The 21,993-nt window shown below is 37.9% G+C and overlaps 1 protein-coding gene across 3 annotated transcripts in view; it reads left to right on the forward strand.

Moving 5' to 3' along the window:
- The first annotated feature begins 311 nt into the window (after positions 1 to 311).
- Positions 312 to 21,993, forward strand: part of SMAD1 (SMAD family member 1) — a 93,440-nt gene continuing 71,758 nt past the window's right edge. For all 3 annotated transcript variants that reach the window (XM_074275465.1, XM_074275466.1, XM_074275464.1), the window contains exon 1: positions 312 to 594. The gene's annotated coding sequence lies outside the window, so the exon portion shown is untranslated. The remainder of the gene's footprint in view (positions 595 to 21,993) is intronic.

The following is a 21,993-nucleotide window of genomic DNA, read 5'->3' on the forward strand; positions in this document are numbered from 1 at the left end:
CCGAGTAGGTTTCCTCGGCAGTGTTTGTCGGAGGGGGGGGGCCCTAAGGCAGCGGCCTCCGCCTCCGCCGCAGCAGCAGCTGTTGCTTCTGAGCGTGCTCAGCGCGGTAATTTGGAGAGGATCCCTAGTCTGGGGTGGCGGTGGTGGAGCGTTTGTAAGTGTGTGAGTGTGTGTATATGTGTGTGTGTGTTGTGTATTGGCAGTGGAGTAGTGGAGGCTGGGCGGCTCCGACTCCCTGACGCCAGCGAGACCAGATCAATCCAGGCTCCGGGAGAGGGAGGGAGGGAGGGAGGGAGAGAGAGAGAAAGAGAGAGAGAGAGGGAGAGGGAGAGGAAAAGCAGAGAGCTAGCGGGCGGCGCAGGGCTGCCCACTGTGCGGCGGCTGCTGCTGCTGCTGCTGCCGCCGCCGCCGCTGCCGGAGCAGGAGCTCGCCAGGGGAGGGACCAGCGGCCGGGCTGTCGGCCCCGCGAGCTAGCAGGAGGGGCGGCCGGGCGGCCGGAGCTGCGGGAGCCCAGCGGATCGGCAGCCAGACCACGGCGGCGCGGCCGGTCGGGACTCTTCGGCGATCGCCTTTGCGGGGCGCGCCGCCCACGGGGTAAAAACCCAAGAACCCACCGACCCCCGAGCCCCCAACTTTGCCTTTTCCGCGATCCACTCCACTCCCTTCCTTCCCTAGGCGGGCTGCCCTGCCCCGGAGCCGCCTCCCAGTCCCTCTTGCTCGCGGATGGGGGGGTGGAGGGGGAGAGAGGGAACTGCAGTCCGGGAAGGGCTGGGGGTGGGGGTGGGGGGGCGAATCCTGTTTTGCTGCAGTCTTCCCTGCCCTCTGACCCCCGGCCGCCCCCTCCCCGCTAACCTCCGGCCGCCCCCTCCCTCTTCCCCCTTCCTGGTTTCAGGCTCCCGCCGCAGCGCCGGGATGGTAACTTGGGTGCGTGGGCTTGGGGAGAAAGGTTTTTTTTTTTTTTTCTTCGCGGGGGAGAAGAGGATGGAAGGGTCCCCCCCCATGATGGCGTCGCCCAGCGGCTCTTAGAAACCCACGGTGCCCCCCCTCTGGCCGGCTGGAGGGGTGCGCTTGGAGCTTCCAACTTTGCGTTGGCGTCTTTGTTGAGTCGGAGTGGGGGGGGGGGCCTTCCCCGCCGCTCCCTTGGCCGGCCGAGGGCTCCTCGGCTCGGGCTCCTCTCTCCCTGTCTTCCCTCCCGGTTTCCCTCTCCCTTCCCTTGATTCAGCCGCTGTTGGGGCGGCCCGCGCCCCGGCGCCCCTTTGTGTCCTGTGCCGGGAGAGGGGAGGGGGCGCCCAAACTTATGGGAGTTTCAGGAACTGCCTTGGCTGGGTTTGTCTCGTGTGTGTGTGTGTGTGTGTGTGTGTGTGTGTGTGTGTGTGTGTGTACACACACACGCGCGCGCACACATACACACTTTCCTACGCACTCTCTCTCAGCTTTTCTCAAGTGTGGATCGCAGAGAAGAAAGAAAACTCAGCATTTCCCTACCCCTTCCCTCCTTCCCCGCCCGTTTTATTTTCTTGTCCCCATTTTTAATCCTTGGGGTCGAGGTCAAAGAAAGTTCGTCCCCAAAAGTCTCTAATTTATTCCGAGGCTGAGTGGCGGATGTTTTAGGTTGCCCTTTTCTCCCCTCCCCCCCTTTTCCTTCCCCCGCGCGTGGATCCTTCCCAACCGGATCCGATTGTCCCCCTCCGTGTGTAATGCAAAGTTTGCTCGTGAACAACTGTGTCATTTACTCTCCCCCAGCCTTTGTTAGTGTTTCGCTTAGTAGTTTATGTAAGGGGCGGGGAGGGGGGGCATCGCGGGAGGGAATGGGAATGCTGAAAGAAACGTGGGCTTGTTTTTCTGCATGCCTAATATATGGGAGCATTTATAGGAACAGGCCTTTTCCCTTAGATGTATTATGGGAAAGAGGAACAAATGCCGACCGACTTTAAGATTATTGCGACAGCAGGACTTTTTCCCACTAAATTTTGAAAACGATCCGATTGAAACCCTGATTTCCTCGGAGGCTAGGTCCCGGAAAATTGAGGCCCAGCTCAAAGGTCTCTTAAGTAAAGCCAATCTCTTTCCGATCTGCCATGAAAATTGGCATGTTTCCGTTGGGATTTTTTTTCTTTTTTATTGTCTTAGACCTGAAGTTTCAGAACCAGAACAAAACATCCAAAGTGGCAAGATTTGGGCCTGCCTTCCTGGATGTCTCTGAAACAAACTTAAGTAGCTGGATCAAAGACCAGCCTTCTATCAGAACATGTCTCTCTCTAATTGGTTTTCAGGGATGGCATGCCTACACTTCAGTAACACAATGAGAAGACTGTGCTGTGATCTTCATCTTGTTTATTTATAATTACCACTTTACCTTTTATTGAAGGCTGGGGAGCTCTAGTGGAACCAGTGATTTTAAAAGGAATCTGGGTTGGATCAGGGTTCACTGCATCAAGGTTTTCAGTTGGCACCAGTGTTCTTGCCATCGCTGCCATATTTGTCTGTGGGTATTGGACTTAAATATATCATACAGACTTGAAGTATTTTCTCTCCCTTCACTCCCACTCTTTGCCATTTGTAGTTATTTGATATTTCTCTGCAGGTGGTGCTCAGCTTGTAATATTGCAATTCTTCTGAAACTATAACTAGGGGCATCAGAGATGATTTTCTGGAGCTAGGTGATGCAGAACCCTCTAGAGAGGATCAAGGAAGGATTGGGTTACCCCTGAGGGTGGGGATTTGCCCTTGATTTCGTTTTGACCCCTCTAACCATAGGTATGTAACCAAATACATTTTTCCTCTCTTAGTATCCTCTTCTTTTTTTTTTTTATCCTTGAAGATCTGATGATTACTGCATTTTTAAAAAGTGGCAGCTTCAGCCATTTAAAAACAAATAGATGTCTACTTGTTATATTTTAAAAAGAGGTAATTGTAGGAAGCTTGAAAAAAAAAACAGCCAAGTTCAGCTAATGCATTTTTTTTTTTTAAGAGGAAGTCTGGAAATACTATTTCCCTAAATATTAAAATAGGTGATGTGCTGAATTTTTTGTTTCTGTCTTGGCTTATGTGTATTTCTGGGTTAAAGATGAAATTTGATAGCTGAATGATTGGAAAGAAAGAATAAACTTGTGTGTAATTAGACAGCCATATTTAAGCTGCAGCAGCCTGGATAATACAGTCCAAGTTGTATATTGTGTGTGTATAAAAGGGCTCATTTGTGTAGTCTTACAAGGCTAATGGAGGCATCATTGAGCTTTATAAATAATGTAAGTTGTGTATAATGTAGATTCCCCAGAGACTGCAGAGAAAGCATCATTACCAGCCTTTTCAACCTGCTTGAGATCTTAAATTGATTTACAGCACTGAACTGGTGCAAAATGATACATCAGGATGACATGGGGTCAGCCTGTAAAAGTCTATGATGTCAGCCTATTAGTTCAGTCATCATAATTAAACCATATTACAGGGGCAGCTAAGCTGGAATTTGGTATTATACTTCAGAGATGAATGAAATAGAACTTTTTTTTTTTTTAAATGAAAAAAGGTCCCAAACTCCTAGGAATGTTTATGTTTCTAAGAGAGTAAAAAAGGTTTGACAGTACATTTTTAAATTTATCAACTGGTTTTATAGAGAATTTAAGGATTGAAATGTGATGTCAGCCACTTTTTGAGCAGCTTTTTCATTGATAGTCAAGAAGACTGATTTTAGGGGTGTTTGAATCATCTCCTCCTAAACTGATCTGGGTACCAAATCCAGAATTCCTAAGATCTTAAAGGGTATTTACAACCTAATACATCAGAGAAGATTAAAGAGGAAAGTGAGCATCTTTCTACATCTCTCTAGCCCTCCATCCTTCTGTTGTTGCTTGGTTCCTATTGTGTTGGGGTTAAAATATATCTGGTATAAACTGAGAGAAAACAACTTTATTTATTTGCATTGGACTTAAATTGGTTGGCAAAGTCTTAAGCAGAAAAAAAGACATGTTTGACTGGACCGCTTGGGTAATCCAAGGGAAAAAGAAAACAATCTTTGACTGGATTTTAGCCAGCTTTTAATTATTCAGGCTAATTATCCAGTTTATGGATTATCTAAACCCTTGACTTCTTGATATTCTCTCACTCATTTCTTTTCTGGCTTGTATCTCCACTAGAAAATGTTTAAGAAGTGATAGCAAATGCTGATTAAGTTTATTGTTTCTTAGTTGCTTGTTTTGTTGGGAGTCCAAATGGAAGAACTCTCTTGAGTAGTGAGATTTGTGACTTTGAAGTTGTTTTTTTTTTTTTTTTTTAATTGCTGTTTTCTGGTCCCAATTTATCAGAATTTGACTTTGGGTGAAAGTGGTTGTTCTAACTTAGTTTTCTGAATAGTTGTTTCACTCCTATCCTTTTATCAGTTTAACAACTAAAAAAAAAAATGGTGGTGGTAAGGAGAATACTACTTGACTTTCTTCTCAGTTGGTTTTAATGCTGATTTTTAAAAAGCACAAAAAGAATGGCAAATCTAATGCAAAGTTGAAGAACCCAGTCTGAATACCTCAGAAACCAATGCTCTCTTTTTCTCTGTAGTACAATTATTTCTCTTGTTTTACTAATGAACGTATTTTATGATTCAAGTCCATTCGAGTTGAGGTCATTCATATCTGTTTCAGAACTTGGATCTCTGGACAGCCTAGATCTCTCATTATCTTGTGATTTATTCAGATTTTCTTACAACAATCCAGGAGAGTGGGGGAGTGCAGGGGGACCACAGGGTCAGGAAGTCATTTGGCATAATACTGTTCTTTTCTCTCACATGGTCTTGTCTGAATGAGAGTCAGTTCTGACAACCATAGATCTGTTTGTTTTTTGCAAATCGAAATTGATTTTTTTCCAAGAGGGCTGGTGAAAAAAAGAAAAAACCCTGCATCTAATTCAATCAGTGGAGCATTACTGGAAGATGGGAGATCCAAGATTATACATGTTGAAATGAAATCATAACAGGGCCATGCCCTTTAGGCAGCCAGGTCTGAGGTGCAGAACAAGCCTTTATAAGCACTATCTTTCAGGATTTTTGTCTTTCAAAGAGCCAGAATACATCTGATCTATTCTTAGGCAAAAGTGAAGACTTTGTGACTCTTGGGGGGAGTAGTATTGGAGAAGGATAGAGATGGTCTCAGAGAGAAGGGACAAGATGGAGAGGAAAAGTGGAAATAAATCTAATTGAAAATCTGTGAAGATTTTCAGTAAATCAGTAAAGTGAATAGAAGATTTAGGGTTAACGAATCAGCCTCTGTAATGTTACTTTTATGTGTGGTTTGAGCTCTTCAGTACAAAGATTGTCAGGTTGGCCTTTCTGCAGCAGCAAATGGGTGATATTCTCGTATGTGTGCCAGATTGAAATCTCATTACTTTCTTTCTCTCCACTTTCTATAAGTGGCCTGAATACAAATGTTCAATTTGACCCGGGTTGCCAGTCCTCTCCATTTGCCAGGTTGGGTATCTGATGTGTTTTTTATTACTCATATCCAAATAGCTTTGTAATACAAAATAACCACGCGCCTTCCAAAAAAGAAGCAGGGACAAGGTCAAGTAAAGGAATCATGATGTTGTAGATTGAAGGCTGGAAAGGGTCTTGAGGTCATCTAGCTCAAATGCCTCATTTTGCACCAGAGAGTCTGTACTGAATATAATGCTACTGATTTCTGACATATTGAATGACAGTCTCTCGCTATTGGTAGGGATGAGATAGTCCAAATGGGCAGATAGAGCCACTCTTTCTGCTGGTAAACTTGAAGAAATCTGCCTGTTCTGCAGAAACTTCATTTGCATAGGGCTAGTTCTATGTCAGGCAGGAAAGGCCAGAACAACCTTTATAAAATAAACAAGTTTGATTCCAGGGTATAAATACAATGGTTCTAGAAAAAGATCCAGCTCTGAAGAATTTGAGCTACTTCCATCTATGCAGTTAATTTTTTTGTGTCAAAGCAATGATTTATGATGTAATTAATGGATAAAAAAGTGCTTCTTAACTAGTTTTTCTTGAACCATCATTTGGTAGAGCTTCACAGGACCAGCTCCATGTATCTTCCAAATGAGTGAAGAGAGACTTGGAGAATGAACTGAGTTTTGAGGTCATGCAACCAGTGAAGGCTAGAGTTGGGTCTCTCATTTTCTAAATCAGCACATTTTCCCATCATGCCGGAATGACTCATATATTGAATTTTAGTTCTTACTTTACCTCCACAATTGAGTGTATGTTTATGTGTTATCCCTTTTAAGGTTCAGCATTAAAAGTAGAACACTTAACTTCTCCCTCTGACCTAATCATTTATCTTTGAGTCTCAATATACTCCTCTGTAAATGGGAAGAATTATTTCACACTCTCAGTTCTTTTAAGGAAATGGTGACTTTAAATGTAGACTTATCTAGAGAACAGAGACAATGTTTAAAATAGCATTTTATTCATCAGTTGCCTACTGCATATTTTTACCCTGCTTTCTTTGAACCCAACTACCAACATTCATTTTATTTTTCTGATCTATAAGTATTAGATTATTGTCAGTTTTCTTTTATGGATTCTTCATGGTGTTCTTTAGCAAAATATTAGAATCTCAGAACATTATAATGTTCTCACTCTGAAACCCTAAGAATAAAGCAGACTTAACTTAAATAAAAGTCAGATGTTGCTTTCAAATACTAGTTACCTAATAGCAATTAAGAAAATTTATTGTGGAATTTCAGAGGATATGGTACCTTATGGTCACAGGATTAGAGCTAGAACAAATTGTAGATGTTGTCTGGGGTAACCTGTTGGTTATGATGATGACTGCAGATGATGAGACTGAAGGTTTAAAATTTTAACTAAAGGGGTTTAATAACTTTCCTGAAATCACACAGATACAAATGTTAAGGCTGGGATTTGGAATTGGGATCTTTATGCCAAATAGGTGTTTTTCTGCTATATCAGTTTAACTCCTTAGATGGCAAACTGAAATATGAAAATTGGGGGGTTTGTGCTCCATCTTGAAGGTATCTTGACTTCTCTAGCACTTTGGATCCTTCTCTGCAATAAGTGTCTGCTAGCTGTCTCTGGATGTAGGGATTTCTGGGAAGGTGTTTGGTTTTTGACTTTTCTGCCATAAGCTGCAGATAGGGTCCATCCGGAATTTTGCTAACAGCATGATAATGGTGTGGATGCTTTCCTGTCAACTCTTTGAAAGATGTGACAAGGTAATAACTGTTTTGTTGACTTAATGAGAGTCTTACATATTATGTGTTGGGTGTGGGGGTCAAGAATTATCAGGAGAGGCCTAGGTTCTCATTCCAGCTCTGCCACTGCTTATGTGGCCTTACTTCTTGGAACCAATTTGTTTGTTTTTCAATTTTTGGAGATTGGCTTCATGTGCCCTACTGCTTATCTGGGGGTAATGGGAGGGATGTTAATGAAACGAGAGAACTTGGTTAGGAGGCCACTAAAGTGATTCTGGCAAGATGATGAAAACTAGGTCTGCACCAGGATGATGGAGGTAGATGTAGAAGAGAAAAGCCATGGGGGAAAAAAGGAGGGAAAGGGAAAAAAATTCTGGATTTGGTATTAGAACATGGATTAAAATCTCAGCTCTGGCATTTATTGGCCATGCTAGCCACAGCAAATCACATGAACTTCCTGGGCATCTGTTTCCTCCTCTGTAAAATGAGGAAATTGAATTAAATGACCTCAGGTTCCTTCCAGGTTTAAATTCTGTGGTTCTAGTGGACTTCTTGCTTATGGATCTCAAAGAGTGAAGTAAAAGTTGTTATAACATCTTGTACCCACTGAGAGGGGATTTCCAATTAGGCTTGTTGAGTAAAGCAATTAGAGATGAACTGGAGCTTGAAGAAGAGATTTAGTAGTCATGTATGGGGATAATGGAGGTGATTGAAGAAGATGAAGGATAGGTGAGTTCTTGAATCTGAGTTTGGAATTAGAGGATCAGCCCTGCTGTTTCCTGCCCACTAGTTCTTTTAAGGTCCCTTTCACCCCTAAATCTATAATCCTTGGAGTCCCTGAAGAAGAAATAGCTAGCATTTATATAGTGCCTTAAAAATTGCAAAGCACTGTACATTATCCCTGAAGACTGTCTTGAACTTTTCCTTCCTCCAGTTGATTCTATCCCTTTGTAGCAGCTAGATGAGGGAGAGGGCTCAGAGAATTAGTTAGTTAGAATGAGGAAGAGGAGTTTCAATACTCAGATGACAGTTTGTGGTAGAAAGTGCTACAGAAAGGTCAGAGAGAATAGAGACTGGCATTTGGGGAGGGAAGTTAGGGGAAATCAAGGATAGCAGTTCCCTGGGAACCAAATTATGAATGAGTAATTGGCTGAATTTACTTCCAAGTCAGGGTTGCTTATAATAGAACTAAAAGCTACGAGTCATCCTCAATTCTTCAGGGTTCCTCATTTGCCATATCCTATCAATTGCCAAGTCTTGTGATCCTCAGTTAAGAGATTGGAAGGTCAAGAAGGCTGGAGAATCTAGAGTAAGAGGAGGGCATTGAAGGGTGTGACCGAGAACTAGTTGGTAAGTAGCCTAGGTAAATTGGTAGAAGTAAAAGGATAGAATATTCTGGAGATCCTGAAGAATGGGAGATGGTGCTGGGAGGTTTCGGGGCAGTATTGAGGACACTTATGTGCAGCTCTGCCAAATCTCACTTAAAGTCATAAAGCGGGAAGGTTACATTTGGGCTAAAGAAGTCACTCAACTTGAGAAATTTACTAGGTCATCTTCTTTCCCCTTTTTCTTCTGTCACTGATTTGGTAACAACTTCTCTGAGTATTTTCATTTAAAAGAAAAGGGGAAAAAATCTTAACCCAAGGGATTTTTCTAGTTATAATTTCTTTTGTTCTGAAAATACCAAATTTTATCCTATTTGATTCTTAATGTTGTGTGACATTTGGTTTAGCAGAAGGAGAATTTAGGCATCCTAATATCTAGGGCTGACTTTTGAGATTGCAAATAGCTTTGCCCATTACTACCTGTTACAGGGGAGTCTGGGATAGAGCAAGATGTCAGTGGCTAGAGGCTGCTTTAAAGGATTCTGAAATCGCTTGTAAGTTGGCATTTTCTGCACTTTTATCGTACAATGTTTCTTCCCTTCTAACTAGGATATATAAATGCTGAGCTACAGTAAGAACATCCTATCCATGTAACAGTTAATCAGTCACAGAATATTCTTCAGGGTTCCTGACAGATGGCCACTTTTTACTTAAAGACCAGAGGTGTAAGGGGAATTGGCTTCCTCAAAACAAAGCCCATTCTATTTGCAGAGACCCTTCCACCCTAATTTCTCAGTCTGGGCTCTGTCATTATTCACTTGAAATCCTTTTGTCAAATGCCTTCACATCTTTGGCCTTGGTCTCTTCATCTACAAGATGGGACAGTAATAGAGAGAGGGGGAAGAGAATAGGCATGTATTAAGAACCTATTGTGTGCCAGGTACTGTGTTTACTGCTTTATAAATATTATCTCATTTGATTCCTACACTCACTTTTGGGGGTCCAGTTCTAAGAGAGTGTGCTTTTTTAAACTATAAAGATCTACTTGATGTTTAAGCTATATATCTGTTGCTTGCTGTCTAGGCAGGGACGGAGAGGGAGAAAAATTTGGAATACAAGTTTTGGCAAAGGCGAATGTTGAAAATTATCTTTGCATGTATTTGGAAAAATGAAAAGCTATTTTTAAAAAAAGTTCTACATGATAGCCTAGTATAATGGTGAAGACAAATTGGTTTTGGTAACAATTCCAAGAGTAGAATAATATAATTTTGTGGCATTTGATATATTATGAGGCATTCTCTGGGCCAGTTATACTGTTATACTTGTTCTCTGGGGTATAGGTTATGAAATAATAACAGGAGGCTTTTATGTAGCCCTTTAAGAGCAAACTTGTTATCCCAGATGATATTCATAATAATAATAACCTTGTAAGAAAGTCACTGGAAGTATCCTGCTTTAACACCTGCAGGATTTCTGGTTAGTGGATCAGAAAGAGGATTTGAATTTATATCTCTCCTGATGTCAAGTGTAAGGTTTTTTTCCACTGTACCATCCTGACCATAAGAATAGCATCATAGAATCATTGTTTTGCAATAGTGCCTGCAATAATAATCCTAACACGTTCTATCTGAACTGTACCTAACACATGTCATGGGGCCCTAGATATAATATCATTTGGCCTGATTCCTATTTAGAACAGGATTTCAAAGATATTTCCTGCTCTTGTGATTGGTTCCACAAAATCATTTTTGTGGTTGTCATTCAGTCATTTTTAATTGTATCTTACTCTCTATGACTCCTTTGGATTTGCTTGGGAGTTTTTTTTTTTTGGCAAAGATTCTGGTATGGTTCACCATTCCATCTCCAGCTCATTTTACAAATGAAGAAACTGAGTCAAACAGGGTTAAATGACTTGCCAAGGGTCACACAATTAGTTAGTGAGCTCATGAGACTTTCCAACTATCCACTAATCTACCTACTGCTCCTCCATAAATCATAACTTTAGGCAAAATAGTTAACTGCAGGGTATCTCTTTGACGATAGGATAACTTTTATATAGGAGATTAAAATAGAGCTAATGAATTTACATAATTATATTTTGTACAAACTTTCTGTAGAATTGAATTCATTTGACATCTTATATATATATATATTACTTATGTGTTATATGTATATATACACACATATACATTTACATATATGCATGCATATGTACACATATGTGTATGTATATGTAAATATATACACATATATGCATGCATATATACACAAACATATATATAAAATAGACACTCTCTTACATACACACATTCAGTAGCAGTGCATATTATAGTCAAGGAGAGAAACTGAAACTCCCTTATCAAATTATTGTTGTCTTGAGATTTTAAAAAAATCTTATTCTAGTCACTTTCTGTATCTTTATTTATCTGTCATGTTTGAAATTGTATTCTGGTAATTCAGTTTTAGCTTAGCAGGAAAAATTTCTAAGAGCAAATAACTATTCCTTATGAATAAAAATTTATAGAAATTTTGTAATACTTAAAAAAGAGAACTGTACAGCATAAGATGACTTAAACTAAGAGAATATGAAAGGCTTTATATGTTGCAATAGAAATGGCCAAATTTAGCAACTTTTGGACAAAGGATAATATATGCTTAAACTATAGAAAAATAGAAAGAGTCCTGAATTTTGGAGTCAGAAAACTTTTGTTTAAATCTCAATTCTTGCCCATTACTACCTAATGTGGCCATGGACGAGCTTCTCATGCCTCAGTTTCCTCATCTGTCAGGTGAAGGGTTGACCTTTTAGTTCTAAAACTTGCAATTTCATGATGTTTTGGGCTCTGCGATCTCATGGATATTCCTTCCAACAATGTTGTGATGGCATCTCAAGTTGGCCTAGATTTGACAAGGCTGCCATAGCAGAACTGGGCCAAAAATGTTGCCTAAAGCCCTAGTTGTTATTATCTCGAGGCAAGCAGAAAATGGTCCTGAATGAACGTCTCTGCTTTACATTTACTTTATATTAATCCATATAGTTAATGACATTGAATATCCTGGGATGGGCAATGTTAGCAAGGGGTTGCTGGAGTAACAAAAGCAGATATTTTTTTAATGCCAAATTTGCTCATGGACTAGCTCATTGGCTAGGTAAATACAAGGCTATAATTCCCCTCATTTCCTAAAACATAAATGAGGAACCTTACTTAGAAAGCCAATCCAGCCAAAATGAAAAAGTTTCAGCATAGCTAAAACTGCTAAATTGTTAGTTCTTCCTGATCTCTTCGGAATTCTCTGACAGCTCCAGAGGCATTGCTGGATCCTGACACACTGCCCTGCAGCTTTTTGTATTCTTTAGTGAAAGGAAAGAAAAATGAAAACTTTGCCATTGGTTCATACTTGGTAAAGATGAGAATCGTAAAATTAATTCTACTTTTTATGTCATATTAGTAAAAACAGGGGACAGTTGAATTTATCTTCCTAGTATATAATATCCTACTTATTTTATAATCCCTTTTAGCTTTCCTTCTTTTCTTTCATTTTGGGGGGGAGGACTCTTTCTACCTTTCATTTTTCTTTTCATCTATACCCCTCCCCAACTGATTTAAAAAAAAGAAAGAAAGAAAGAAAGAAAGAAAGAAAGGAAGGAAGGAAGGAAGGAAGGAAGGAAGGAAGGAAGGAAGGAAGGAAGGAAGGAAGGAAGGAAGGAAGGAAGGAGAAGAAAGAAAGAAAGAAAGAAAGAAAGAAAGAAAGAAAGAAAGAAAGAAAGAAAGAGAAAGAAAGAGAAAAAAAGGAAGGAAGAAAGAAAGAAAGAAAGAAAGAAAGAAAGAAAGAAAGAAAGAAAGAAAGAGAGAAAGAAAGAGAGAAAGAGAGAGAGAGAAACAAATGACCACAATAGGCCTGTCCAAAAGTGCATACTGATTTCCTTCACCACCTCTTCAGGAGGTAGGTAGCATGCTTCATCATCAATCCCTTGGTTATCATTGGCTAATCACGGTTAGTCATTGCATTGATTAGAGTTCTTAAGTCTTTCAAAGTTGTCATTTGTTTTTACATTAGTCACTTAGCCATATCATGTTTCCTCCATCCCCACCCCATTGAGCACTGCCTTGTGGTAAAAGATAAACAGCTATCCAAAAGTGAAACCAAGCATCTGAATCTGGTAGCATAGACTACATTTATTTAGCCTGATAATTTGCAATATTTGTCCTTGGGGCCCCCAACCTCTTCTCCTAGGGGGGAGCGAAATGTGTTTATCTTTATAACCAAAGTGAATTCTTTATAATTTGGAGACTTGTTTATGTTATTTTCAGTTATATTATTGCAGTCTCGTATTATATTCTTCTGGCAGTTTTCTCTGCATCAGTTAATTTATATAAGCTTTGCAAATTGCTCAGAATTCTTTGTCTTTATCTCTTCTTAAAGAGTAATAATGGCCTATTTCATTCTTGTGCTACAATTTGTTTAGCCTTTACCCAACAATGGGCCTCTTCTTTGTTTTTTAGATGTTTGCTGATGGAAAAAGGGCTACTTTTGAATATTTTGGTTTATATGGTTTCTTTCTATGATTGGACTTCTTTTTAAAAGGTTGTGTGTGTGTTTATTTAGAAGTATTGTGTAGGTTACTATGATGAAAGAAGAATGGCTACTTTATTAAGATTTTTTAAAAAAAGATCCTGGCTTGTTTTGTTAAATTATTGTCCAACATCCTCTAAGACAAGGATCTTCACCTTTTTTGTATCATGGACCCTTTTGGTGAACTCTATAGAAGGGATGAAACCTATTAAGCTTAGAATCCTGTTTTTAAATACATAAAACAAAGTACACCAATTATATTGAAATATAGTTATCAAAATATTTTTAAAAAACAAGTTCACAACACTTTTGTTTGTCACCTAAGAAAACAAGTTTTAAAACAAAATATTTTTTTAAAAACAAGTTCACAAACCCTAGGTTAAGAAACCCTGCTCTAAGGGAAATGCTCTTCTTTCCAGGATTCTTGGGAGCTTAATTAAGAAAAGGATACTTTCAAATCATAGCATAAAGATATAGACCCAACTACAAAATGTTGCTTCCAAGAAAGTGTTTTTTAGTCTGATCCCAAACCATCTTATCCGTCTTTTTTTTTTTTTAAAGAATTTTATTGTTCTCTTTTGTTTTTACATCACCTACATTTCCTATTATATTCCTTTTCTCTGTCTACCATATAAACCCTCCTTATAATGAAGATAAGAGAAAAACCAACGTTAGCAAAACCTAAGTGACTTAGCCCAAAGCAATTGATGCAAGATGCAATATTCTAGACTCTTCTGGAGTCTTCCACTTCTATTCAAAAGGAGGTGTCTTTTCTTATCAGTTAGTGCTAATTGCATGTTATCAGGCTAAATGTAGCCTGATTATTCATTATGAAGTGTCAAGCTTATTCATTGCAATTTTGCATTATTCAATTTAGCTCATTTTGTTGTTTCCATTTCTATCGTTGCAGTTATCATCTTCATCATCTTCTATCTTGTTTTCCTGATTTTTTGACATGCATCAGTTTTTTTTTTTTTAACTTTCCATGATTTTCTGTAATCTTGATATGATATTCTCTTATGTTTGCTTTATGGCACCAATCTTGTAGCATATTGTTCCTTTTGGCAGCTCGTATTCCAGCCAAACTAACCTTTCTGCTGCACTTCATTCCTTCTGCCACTACCTCCCCTACCCCCATGACTATTAAGAATTTTTTTCTCACCTCTGCTATTATTTAACATTTAAAACCCAGTTCAACCCAAGAACCAAGGCCTTTCTCTCCCACTGTTGCTAATGCCTCCTCCAATCCCTTCTCTCCCAATAATTACCTTGTATATACTTTGCATTTATTTTTGTATTTACATGACACATAGTAGGTGTTTAATAAGTGATCAGTTATACAACAAAAATGTGACTTTTAGGAAGGAACCCAGGAAATAGTGGCCCAAGTTATTGAAAACCCGACTTGGCTGACTGCTGAGGTGATATCAGGATAACATACTGGTGTTTGTTTGCTCTTTTTAGTATCAGACCATAAAGATGAATGAGCTTTGCTACAGGTAGAGAAGGTCAAAGTCTTTTCTTCACCTAATCTAGTTTTAGGGGGAAGGGATTCATTCCATTAATTTCATGATCCATAATTAATTTTTGTCTCTCAAGATTCAAGTTTTTAGAGACAATTTTTCCTTTAAAAATAGTCAGATATTTTCTGATATGTTTTTGTTTGTAGTTGTCTAAAAATATTGGAATTACCTTATTCTGTCATAGAAGCAGTGAAAGATTTCCCTGACCCTTGCTTCCCTGATTTTGGAGGCTGGGAGGGAATTGCTTTCGTTTTGTTTAAAACAAAAGCATATACTCAAAACTTGGAAACAGTTAACTGCTGTAGGGCTAGATTTGTGAGGATTGTGTATTTTATTTATCAGTATCTTCTAGTGGTAGTTGAAATGTCCCCATTGATAGAATCTCCTTGATCTAGTGGCCATGTGTCATTTCTAACATTAGTTAATGCCTTTGGAGGCAGTATGGGGTATGGTAGATAGAGAGTAGGGATTCAGATCTTAATTCTGATATTTATTAGAATGGGTGATCTAACTAGTTAGTGACCTAGATAAATAGCTAATAAAATTATAGAGCAGTTGCCAGTCTACATAAGGGACTCTCCTATACCCAAGAAATTACAGATCTGAGAGAAAATTTTGTTATGAGGGAAAAGAATTTTTTTGGATATTTATTAGAATATGCTGAATTTTGTCGGGGTTTAAAATAGACTGAGAAGATTTTCCCATTCTGATTCAGACTATTGAAAAGTTAGATAACAGTAACTTAAGATAATGGGTCTCCAAATCCCCTAGCTTAAGAATCTGGAAGGCAAAGATGGTTATCATCTCCTGAATACAAATTTACCTGCTTATTATTAGCCACATGGAAGGAAGTATAGCAAGGACATTTACAATGGAATGTAAACTCTTGTATTCCTTGGACTGCCCTTTTTTTTTTTTTTCCTTTGAATCTCTATGTTTTAGCACAGTGCTTTGCACTCCATAAGAGTTTAATACATGTTTATTATATTAAAGGAAGCAAAGGGCAGGGTCAGAGGTGAATATTCTTTGTGTTGTGGCATAGCTGAAAAAATATATTTAGAGTGAAAATACCAAAGTTCAAAATCTACCTCCAATCTTGACTACCTGTAAATACCATAGTTTAGAAACTATCTCCTTTCTTGATCAGCTATGTAACTTTAACTTCTCTCAATCTATTTCTTCCTGTGAAAAATGAGGGTGAAGGGGACTGGTCTAGCACATTTCTTCAGTTCTTTTTAGTTTCTAGATCTCTGATTGTAACCTGGTATAATCTAGTCCCAGACTCTTTGATTTTTCTTTGTCATAGAAGGGACAGGGCAAGAATAGAACGTGGCCATACTTCACTAGGTTTCTGTAACATTCGATTATTTCCACCTACTTTCTTTGAGGGGTAAAGATAGAGCTAAATTCAGCTTTCATGCAAAGCATTTTGGGATTGGTAATTGGAAGAAATGTTTAGATCTAGTAAGTACAATAAAAAAAAATTTTTTTTTCAAAATCTGTCCATAAACATTCTTTCTCCTAAAGCGAGACACAGAATATAGTATGAGAGCATCAGTTTTGCATTTAGGAGTGACCTAACTAATTGAGTTGGGGATAATGATGTAGTGAATATAGTTGCTTTACCAGATGTACATTGGGTCTGATTGAAAATAACTGGATGGAAAGAGAAATTGCCGGTAGCTCGCCATCTTAACTACTATAGCTTCCTGTTTTGCCCATGCTGGCTTTGTAGTCTGACATAATTAATTACAACCTCTTTCTTGTTTTTGTTCCAAGTGGTATGTTTAGGGCTTTCATTTGGATTGTACAAGATGGCAGGAAAGAGGCAGCATGGTGCCCTAAAAAGAGTGGAGAAAGTGATAGATTTGTAATCAGAAGATCTGAGTTATAGTCCTAGCTTTGCTCTTACTAGTTGTATGAACACAAGCAAATAACTTAACTCTTTGGTTACCATCATCTGTAAAATGAATTTTTAAATTCTGTTAAGCATTGAGCTAAATTTTGAGGATATAAATGAAAAAAAAATAAGCAATTTCTGTGTTTGGGTAGCTTACATTCTAAGAAGGAGAACAACACACATAGGAGAGCCAGAGAAGGGGAATTTTGGTTCAGAAAGCTTTAGGGATATAAATTAAGTCAGAAGAAAATACATAGGTACACCTTATCTAGGAACAATGGCAGAGATGATTTGAACTTGGTTCCAGAATAGTGAAGAGAGGAGGTCTGGGTGGAGTAGAAAGACATGAAATTACATTTGGTTAGGCTAGGCTGTGGAAGAGAGGAGGAAGTGAATGAAGTGGAACATGGGCTAGATCTTTCCTGAAAAAAAAAAAAATCCAGAAGAATCAGGACAGCAAAAGTTCCTCTAGGCACGATTTTTAATATAAATCAGTAAGATGTCCAGTTTCCAGTCCATAATCCTCAAGGTTGGATGGGTTAGATTTTACTTATCCTTTAACTTAAATGTCAACAAAAATGACTCGAATAAAAAATTGAGTTGATAAATAACTTTTTTTTTTTCATTCAGTCATTGAAAAATCACTGCTGATCTGTTCTGCTTCTTCTTGTTTACCTTTAGGAGCACTTGGCTTAGTATATGGCCTGCAAAATAGAGAATGCCCATTGTAAGCAGTGAGCTTGCATTATGTTTTTCATTATAAACCCATTAAATTAATAGACATTATTGCGTTAATAAATATATAAACTTCATTTACTTACCCTTCTTCCATGAATAAGGAGGCACAGCCTGGATATTCTCTGTGGGTTAGGATTATCAGACTAGTCACTTAGATCAGTGACAGCTTCTTCTTAGTCTTTGAGTCTTTTAGTCATATGACAGCTCTTGTCCTGGAGAAACTAACAGATTAGTTTGGGGGAGAAAAACAAAACAAAACAAGTTTTTTTTTTTTTTTTAATTCAAAGTAAGATTTTTATGAGAAAGTACATTTGTGTCTGCTTAAAATGCCTAATTTTGTAAAAAAAAAAATAAGGTGGAATATTAAGGAAAAATGGTTTAAAAAATAAATGTTAAGAATAAAAACAGGCCATTAAAAAAAGCTTTTCATGTGAGCCATTTTTTTTTATTAACATCTTGTTTTTTAAAAATAATCATAGGTATCTCCAGAATCCTTCCTTCTTCCCCTCCCAAATGGCCAACCATATAACAAAAAGTATTTTTAAAGTGTCTTCTTCCACCCCCAAAAAAGGAGGAAAAAAATCAGCAAGCTGAGTAGTACATTGAAAAAGTCTAAAAACATGTGTGGTGTTTACTGTGTATGGACCTCCCACCTCTAAAGAGAGACGGTTTGGGAGTCTTTTAAGTGTTTTCATTCAGAGAAGCCCTACATGAGCTTTTTTCATTTTAAATTCATTTTTGATTTTTTATTGTGTTGCTCTTTCTATTTACATTGTAGATATTGTGTATGTTATTTTCATGGCATAGATGTTTCTTTGTATTCTTTACCCACATCATTTGTTTCAGCACAGAAATATTCCATTACATCCATTTACTACAATTTATTTAGCCATTTTCCTGATCAGCAGCATTATCTTTGCTATCACATAAAGTACTGCTATAAATATTTTGGTGTATATGGGATTTTTTTTAATTGACAGCTTCCTTGGGATGTAAGTCCAGTAATGAAATTTCTGGTTCAAAGAATATGGACATTTTGGTCATTTAATCTGCAAACTATCCAAAAGAGTTATATACTGATTTACAGGTCTCCCAACAGTGTATTAGTATATCTCTCATTTCACAACCTCTTCAACATTGACTATTGCCAATTTTTTGTCATCTTTGATAATTTACTGAGCGTGAGGTAAAACCTCAGTTTTGTTTTGTTACACATTCCTTTAATTATTAGTAATTTGGAGCATTTTTGCATGTAGTGAAATTTTTAAATTCTTTTGAGAATGTTCATTTCCTTTGACCAGTTAGGTGTCTAAGTTTAAGAAATTTACAGTTTGCATAATGGGTTAGCTGATCTAATACATATTTTATTCTTATCCTGTAATTTCTTTTGTATTCCCCTTTCCCATTTCAAAAATTACATATTGTAATATGTGGTATGTAAATTGGGAAAGGAGGAAATAAAGGTGTCCCATATACGTCATTCCTATAAGGGTGTTCTTGGTGTGGAAATGCAGCTGTAATCCTGCTATCATATAAGGTAAGCCATAGGAATTTGAGCCACCAAAATAAAGACGTTTGTTTTCCCCCTCCCCCACCTCGAGTTGGACACTGATGCTTGTGTTGAATTTGATCTTGGTCACTTCCAGCACAGAATCTGCCTAACTGCCTCTCATTAGCTGTGTGATCTTGGGTGAGTCACTAAATGTTCTCATCTATAAAATGATGAAATTGGATTGTATCATCTCTAACGGCCCTTTCCGGCTTTGATCTTTTCATATGGATGCAAAGGGAAAATTTGCAGTTTGAAAAGTTGAATGAACTAAAAGAAAGCCCAAGGTAACCTGTCCATCCTTTATGCTTGGACCTCCCAAAGATTAGTCTGTGGTTTTGTGTATTGGGAAAAGGGAGACTGAGTGAATTTTGGAATCATAGATTTCTAGATTAGAATGGGACCTCAGAGATAATCTAATTCAAACCTTTCAAGTTTATAGATGGGAGAAATTGAGGTCCCAAAGAAATTTCAAGTAATTTAGTTAAATCACATATCAGAGGAAGTGGACCTAGAACTTGGACCTCCTAATTCCTAACCCATTGCTTTTTCCATTATAATCCATGCTGATCCCTAATCTTATTTCTAAGGTGCATCTCTTCTCCTTAGTATAATGGAATATGAATCAGAGGAAGGAGCTGAAGTCGGAGTACCAACTTTGTCACTTGTTAGCTCTGTAGTTTTGGCTTAACACACTTAAGTTGATTCAGTACTTTAGTTTTCATTATAAGTAAAAATGGAGATAATCTTATTCCTAATATTGATTCTGATATTTTTAAAATAAGAAAAAAGCAAAAGGTGGCTTGAGGTAAGGTCTGTTTACTATGTATGGTGTGGCACTTCTTATCCTCTCATATTCCAGCTTATTTATTAGACAAATATTTGTAGAATCTCCTGTAGCCTTATTGCTACTGTATCTATAAAACAGTTACATTATCTATAAAGCAGGGCTGATCATAATATTCATGTTAACTACTCTTACTGGATGGTTGTGAAGAAAAATAAGTACTTTCTAAACTGTGAAGCTCTATTCAGAGGTAAGCTTTTGTTATTGGAGGTGCCTAATAAATTCTGATAATTGAGTGAATGGTCCTAGAGAGATCATAGTATTTGGAATTGGAATAAGCCCTACTCAGAGTATGGTCTTTGGATTTCTGGGTTATATCGGTACCTTCCTAAAAAATGGAATCCAACCAAGACAAGCAGTGCTTGCAGGTTATACAGATGTATTCACAGGTGGGAAGGAGAAAGGAAGGGAGTAGTAGAGTAATGGAAAACAAGGAGGGGGAGTGAAGTTAAAATACAGGAAGTAAGTACAATGCTACCAATTATTATCTACATAGTACATAGGTCGATTTTTGCCCTACTCACCTGAGAGCCTTTCATTCTGCTGGTTAACTCACTACCAAGTTTTGATTGCAGTAGATGACAAAGGTGTTTGTTCTTTTTTTTTTTTTTTGCAATTCATTCATTATTTTAAAATCTAGTACAATTTTCTACCGTTTGGAAGAATTTCTTGAATGAGAGTCAGCAATGGTTAGTGGATTTGGAGTTCAAATTACCAGCACTACTGCTTACTTTCTGTGACCTTGGACAAATAACTTAACTTTTATGCTTCTGTTTACTCATCTGTGAAATGAAGGGGTTAGATCAGATGGCTTCTGAGGTTCTTCTTATATCTCTAAATTTGTGGGCCTTGTAAGTTTGAAATATTTGATCTTCGCTACTTTGATTCATTTAGCAAGCATTTGTGGATTTTATTTATTGATCAACTAGTACAGACTAAGCTCTGGAAATACATTTATTTTATTTTATGTTTTGTTATTAACAGGAAGATTCAAGACAGAATTTTTGAATAAATGGGAACACTTAATTTCTTTTTAAGAGCAAACGAGCAAAACCTGCTCTGCAAAAAGAAAAAAAAAACACCTTTGTCCTCTGATCTTGCAGTAGTTTCCTTTTTAAAGGTATGTGCTTGTTACATAATGGAGTAGATAAGAAAAAGACCTTTTATCCTTTTCCCAAAGCTCTAAATCTAAAATAGGTATAAGTTTGCCTTTGGCATCTTCTTGATTAAAAAGTCTTGGCTCTTTTTGCTCTCGAGAACCTGTTGAAATAAATTCACTCAGATGCAGTGATATTGAGTAAAGATAAAACAGCATAGGCTTGGCAAGGGAGGGTTGTTTTTTTTTTTTTTAATGTATAAAATAACTGAATTAGTACTTTTAGTACTATTAGAACTAAGCTCTTCTGCTTACTTGATTTAAAAAAAAAGGCTGTTTTCAGGGCCTAGTACATTCCACGTTGCTTGATTTTTGTTGCCGAAAATGGTATGGTCAAAGATTTGAAGAGTTCTTTTCCTGCCTTATAACTTCAGGAAGTTGGACCATTCCTCTGGCCTCCTAAACCTATTTTTGTTTATTTATTGAGGCCTGACATTGTATTTGGTGTTTCCAATACCACAGACAGGACAATGCTATCTCGTGCCTGTGGGACTGCCTCGTTCCCCGGCCCTCTTTCAGGGACAATGTTCAGCTATTTGTTGGTGTTTATGTGGAAGATCTGGGCTTCTGCACAGGCGTTCTTGGTGTCCTCTTAACTGGTAGCCCCCTCAGCCTGACAATATTTTGGTTTTGGGGTTTTATTCAGGTTTTCTTCCCCCCCCCCGATTTTAATAAAACACCAAATAAAATGAGTATAAGATAATCTAGAATATCTTCTGCAATATGTAATGTATTATAATATATGGCATAATATTTCTTATGTCACATATGATAAAATACATGAGATTATATGAAAAGAAATTTAATGAAACTACCTATCTCCATTACATACAGCTTGTTTTCCTTTAAGTAAATGATAAAAATCAACATTTTTTAAAAGTTGTTTTGCTTCTCTGTATTTCCTTCTGTTCTGCTTATGCATTTAAAAAAATGTTTTGTGTTAATATGCCCCTCTCCTTACTTCTTTTCCCCTATGCTGGAAAACAAAATCCTTGTAACATATAGGCAGATTAAGATAAAACAATTTCCCACATTAGTTCTATCCAAAAATACTCCTCCCTCCCAAATCTATCATTTTTTTTTTAAATTTAAGTTTTTTATTAAAGCTTTTTATTTTCAAAATATATATGCATGGATAATTTTCTACATTCATCCTTGCAAAACCTTGTGTTTCAAAAATTTTCCCCTCCCTTCCTCCTACCCCCTCCCC

This window comes from Sminthopsis crassicaudata, chromosome 6 (assembly GCF_048593235.1).
Source record: "Sminthopsis crassicaudata isolate SCR6 chromosome 6, ASM4859323v1, whole genome shotgun sequence".
In the NCBI taxonomy this organism is placed as follows: domain Eukaryota; kingdom Metazoa; phylum Chordata; class Mammalia; order Dasyuromorphia; family Dasyuridae; genus Sminthopsis; species Sminthopsis crassicaudata.